We start from the raw sequence: 6,117 nt of genomic DNA on the forward strand, positions 1-6,117 counted from the left end.
GTTTCCAATTTGCTTTCTTTCTTTTTTTTTTTTTTTTTTTGGAGCAGTTAAGTATAATGAGGAGTGAAACATTATAAAATCAAATGACCTATTACAATTTACCATCGTCACTTTAATGGTATATGATTAATAGAATGTTCCCCCACCTTAAGCGTTTAATGAAGAAGTCTCCAACCCACAGGGCGATATTCTTGTTTCCACATAATTTCGCATCAAATAGGTAACAAATTTGTTGTAAATTGTATTATTTTACGTAGTTATAGGAGACAAATAATCCATCGCTAATGGTATTGTAAGACAGAGAAATTTCAATCTCAGAACTACGATTGCTAGTCCTTGATCTAGACCAGAAATCATAAGTCTTTTTCTGTCTGATAGATCATATTACTCCCAGGGCTATACCGAGGGTTATATAACGACTAAAGAGTATATCCCAAGGGTTAGGAATTTCTCTGAATGTCGCAGTTGATTCGATATTCTAGGGGATGTTCCCAATATCCCAATTTATTTACAGCAGACGATGTTGATTACAGAAGTAGTTCCAGTTCACTTCCCGTCTAGAATTATCGCGCGCGGTATCTGTCATACCCAGATGGTTGACCAAGAAATCTTGAAAGGAAAAAAAAGGCGACAAGCCTGTGAAAGACGGGAGAAAAAAAAACAAAACGTCTGCCCTCGATTTATTCTTAATTCCGAAATAAAACAAGTTGATAACGTCACCTAAAAACGTTGACTATTTTTGAGAGTGTGTGCCTCAGGAGATACAATGAAAATAGAATAATTTCAAACTTTTGGTGCTTAGAATTAAGAAATATCTTGAGATCTTTCTGCAAGTATAGAGATGCTACTGACTTTCAGTATTAGCGAAATATGTAGCCATACATACACTTATTTGACTGAACGAGTTTCTTTTTCTCAACCCACCGGAAACGGCATAAACTTGTATACATACTAGTATATATGTGCTGACAAGTGTAGAAGGGTTCCGAATGATCAGACCGAGGGGAATCTCACCAAACGTTTTTGAATGTATTCTTAGCAAATTGCCATTATTGGACTAGAAGTATATATGTATGTAATAAAACGTGTAACTAGGCGTAAATACAATATAACCACGACCGTAAAATATATCAAACCTACATCATCAGGGATCTCAATAAGTTTCACGACTAGTCGCAAAGGTGCTTGGTTAATTTTAATCCTGAAAAACCTTCTTATAAGTAGTATTACCTTCAATTTTGCCATGAAATGATCCAGGGTGTAGAGAACGAAAGCGAGCGTAACCCCTGGAAATCGAGGATGCCCTCCTTTTACTGATTGAAGTTATTTCAGGATAATTTTAAGAACAGTGATGAATTGTTCGAGTTGGTTTTAATTATAAAATTTTCATTTTCATTTAAGCTTATAAGTTTACAAATTGTGATACAACTGTTATTACAGTTTTTGTTTACATATTTTTTTTCAAACAGCACTGAAAAATGCACCTGCAGGTTTTATTCACTGAACTTACTTTTTGGATAATTTCCGGAAGGACATTGTTAACAATATCGAACACCTTTGGAAGCTGTTCGATATTGTTAACAATGCGAATCATAGCTGGCCTGTCGAAAGTTATGGTTGAGTCAATGCCACGTGGCTTGAGCAAGACCTTGATTTTTGGGAAGAAGATTGACATTTTTTCTAGTGCAAAAAGTACAGTCGCTCTAGCATATGTAGCATGGCTCAATCAACTGACTAAAAGTGATAAATATGACATACTTTTCACTTGCATACTTTGAAACCGTGTAAAGCAGGTCAAAGGTCAATATAAAGTTAAGCATAGGTTTTTTCTGTTGTTTTGAATGATATAACAAATAGAATCTAACACTCGTGTTGATGTATTACTGAATTTATAGAACTCTTATACATGTATTAATTTCATATGAAACGAGCCTCTGGCGAGCTTCATAATTAATATAATATACTCATTCTATAAATTCAATAATACATGAATACTCGTTTTAGATCCTTCATATCTCAACAACTGTATAATGGATCTTTCTAAAATTGCATGTTTAGGTTCCTTGTTTTGTGTATTTACGAATTGTGTCCTCTTCAGACCAATTAGGAAACTCAATATGTCTGACAGATATTGATTTCACAGTTGTTAATTCTATTTCTCAAGATGTGCTGACCGAAAGTTATGTAAAAATGGTGAAACAAATAGAGATAATATCAGTCTTACACAGATCTGATTTAGATCATTTGATATGGTAGGGCGTCTAGATAACAGAGTCTAGATCCCTCTGAGATCTCGTTTTCCTGATCTAATATGGTCTTTTATAATTTCGATTTCTGATGAATCGTTAACAGACATTAGTTAAGCAACGTATTACACGTGTAAGTTTCTAGAGCTACACTCCAGTAGTTGGAGTAAGTCTATTTTAGCTTGGAAAGTTATGGGAAATTGGGACAAAATGTGTGGGTTCACCTCACAAACACTTTTGATGCCATATTTCCCACGAGATTTTAAACTTAAGCCAAATAATTATTGACGATTTGTGCTCACATTTTACACCACACCCGCCAAAAATCAAGTAGTTGGACCATTGTGCAAAAAACTGCTTTTTCATTGGATATTTCGGATAAATACGGTGTATCCACTAAACACATCAAATAAAACAACAAAACATGTACACGAGTATACCTGTTCGGAATTTAATGCCCAAAGAGTGGATGATGTACAAATAGAACATGCAAGGCACCGTGAATCGTTAGTCATTCATAAATTTAGAAATAAAAATAAAATTTTGTGAAAAATACTCAATCAAATCTGTCACTCCTAGTGATAATTTGGAAACTATATCTTTGCCATAAATAACTTTTTTAGCAATAGTAACCATCGAACTGGGACCTTTTGACCCAGTTGTAATTCCACAACAGACTTCCTTATCAGTCTATATTTTATGAAATAATACTGAGTAACCTCTGTCATTTAATCAAGCGAAGTTTTTGGAAGCATTCCAAGAAGACTTATATGGTCACCGCTATAACAATTGACAGTATTTTGTAGAGGTTTGTGTTTTGAAAGGCTTGTTCAATCCACATAAACAATAGAGATTCACCTGGAAACAAGTTCGGACTTTCAAGAATTCTTGAGAAAGACTTTATAAAATTAACACGTTAAAAGACAACAACTATCACAACAGGTCACAGTGAGTAAAGGTGACCTAAAACAATCCCACACTATCAAATATGCACCCAGCATAGTTGGCAGGAAATTTGTATACAGAACAACAAAACTTTTCATAGCTGAAATACAAAGAAAAAAAAAAGAAGTAACTGTCAAGGATCAAATGGAGAATACAACCTGATTGTCCCTTAACGATCAACGTTTATTTTTCAGTTGGAAATATTAATATTTCAACAATTTTTGTTGAATATTTCAAACTAAATAAAATCCATAATCCAGATATTTGATTCCAGCACAGCAGTGAACTCTTGGCGGAACTCAATATAATTCTGATAGTTGTAGGGCAGTTCCAGAACACATCCGCATGTATGCGCAACGGGTCGACGACTAAACAAAGACGCTGGCTCGATGAATCGAATCGTTATTGATTCTCTGATCACAATGTTTGACCCTGAAAAAAGTTGAATGGGATTAATTGTTTTTCTGTTCATACATACACATCTAAAAGAAAAAGTTGGCAATGCAATTGTTAATTTGAAAACTTATAGTTGTCTTTTTAAATTAATACTTAAAACGTATCTGCCTTTAGCATGCTATTTTCTTATTTTTCGAAAGATGAACTCTGCAAATTTACTTCAAAGGAGTAATATGATAACTGTCGCTGAAATTTCATTTTAAAAAACTTTGTTAATGAAGGGGCTGCGTATATGATAAATTTTCCGAAAATCACAATGTTTTGATATTGTTAGCAGTAACTTTCTGGCTTATATAAAGACGAAAACCAATAAATCCAATATTTTGTTGCCGGCCCGACTGAAACAATATCAATTTATTGAGTAACAACGAACACCTATTTCCTGCAACATTCAAAATTTTTATCTTGTATGTAAAAGATACCATCTTGTATCTTCAACTTAACAATCTTGTAAGTACAAGATACTAACTGCATCTTGTAAATGCACGATAATATCTTTTACGTTCAAGATAAAATAATATTTGTAGTTGCCCCAATACACCACCGTAACAAGTGCTAATTGTAACAGGGCGTTTCAAAAGTCACCCAAACGAATCCCGCAATTCGTAGAATTTAATTTTTTTTTTTTTTTTTTTAGAAAAATCGGAAAAATATCTAAATTTCAACCAGTCAGAAGCTTCCTTTATGGTCCAATGAGCACGAAACCCATACAGTTTAATTATTTAACCCTTAAAACCCCAACATATCAATTTTCATCAAAATCGGACAGTATCGATCTATATTTCGACCAATCAGAAGTCTATGTTATTGGTTTAATGAACATGAAACCTGCGCGATTGAATTCCTGATCCCTGAAAATCCCTACGGACCAGTTTTCATTAGAATTGGACAATATATCTAAATTTCGAATAATCAGAAGCCACTATTTCGCAGCCATCATGGATTACGCCACATGATAAGCAAAAGCTTCATTATATTCCGACGAGTAGTCTTCCAGAAATGAGTCGGACAAGTTCACGGCGGAAGAAGAATAAAAATTATAATAATAAGACAAAAACAATATATCCCCAACTTCGCACGTTGAAGGGGAGGGGGGCATTCGTTTAGGGGCCATAATGATTTTATCTGAAGCAAACAAGAAACAAAAAAACGTTATGATACTCTTGCAAAGTTTGTTCGTGTTACCTGTGCAGAATCGAAGAAATTTCTCTTGCATTGGGCCAGACAAGCTTTTGATGAATCGTTGCAAGTGGGTTTTCGTTTCCATTTGCTCGCGTGACATAACAGATTCCTCCGGGAACACCAGCAGAGACAGCAGTTTTTTAACCGACGGCGTCAAGGAGGCGTACAGCTTATCAATATCAGAATTCAACAGTGAGCATATCTTCGCCCGGAAAAGAGGACGCCAGCAGTCCGCGACAAATGCTGGGTCTTGCACTAATTTCTTATGCGCCACTTCTGTCAACACCGTTTTTATGTTGTCCTTTGTAGGACTTGTGCGAACGTCGAGACTTGACAACAGTACATGGAGGTCATCTGTCTCTACTGCGTCGAAGTCATCTATTGCTGTTCTCAGCACTTCCTCGTCCATTTCGGCCAGGTACCCCAGAAAGACTGACAGCAGTTCCTCCGACGATGTCCCTTTACTATCCCCTGTCATGCAATATCTTATGAATGGTATGGCGATTCTGTTTGGGAAAACCTGTTGCTGTTTGAATCCGATATAAATGACTTTGCATACAGCTTCCCAGTCGTCCTCTTTCATAGTATGGATTGTTGCTGGAACTCTCACTGTTTCTCCCAAGGTGCATGTCTCATAAAATGTTTCCCAAAATTCACTTAAACCGTCCCTAAAAATCCCACCGTTGTCTTCACCAGCTTCTACCTTCCCATCTGGGAGGACCATCTTCATTTCGTATTTGTTGTCCATGCAAACACTGCTTTGTTTAAAGAAAGAGATTAAGTCTTTAAAAACTTGCCCTCTATGTACTCTGATTTCGATGACTGACGTATTCACATTTTGAGTTGGGTTGCCATCTTGCTGGAATCTTTCTTCAATTCCCTCCAAAGCCATGGCCTGTTGGACTATATCAGTCGGCAAAGGGTCATTAATTAGTCGTTCTAGACTATCATTGGACCCGTTGGACACAGGGCTAGGAAGGGATATGTCACTTCCTGACAGTGGAATAGTATCTGCTAATATCGAGAGCGTTGGTGTACTGGTAGATGGAGCGAAGATAATGGTTTCATCAATACTATTCTCCATACTGACGGGTAGCTGCACATCATCACCGAAATCTAGATTGACTGTTTCCTGAGTAGCTGTAGACTCAGGTCCATGCTTCTTTGTTGTAGATATATAGAACCTCAAATATCCGGACATTTTGGACAAATCTTGCACTTCCCCAATAGTTACACCGTCTGGCATCAGCACCCTTTGATAGTCTAAAACTGAGAAGTTGAAGAGTTC

This window comes from Ylistrum balloti, unplaced genomic scaffold (assembly GCF_031769215.1).
Source record: "Ylistrum balloti isolate Yb309-2 unplaced genomic scaffold, AGI_CSIRO_Ybal_v1 Utg370060, whole genome shotgun sequence".
Classification (NCBI taxonomy): Eukaryota; Metazoa; Mollusca; class Bivalvia; order Pectinida; family Pectinidae; genus Ylistrum; species Ylistrum balloti.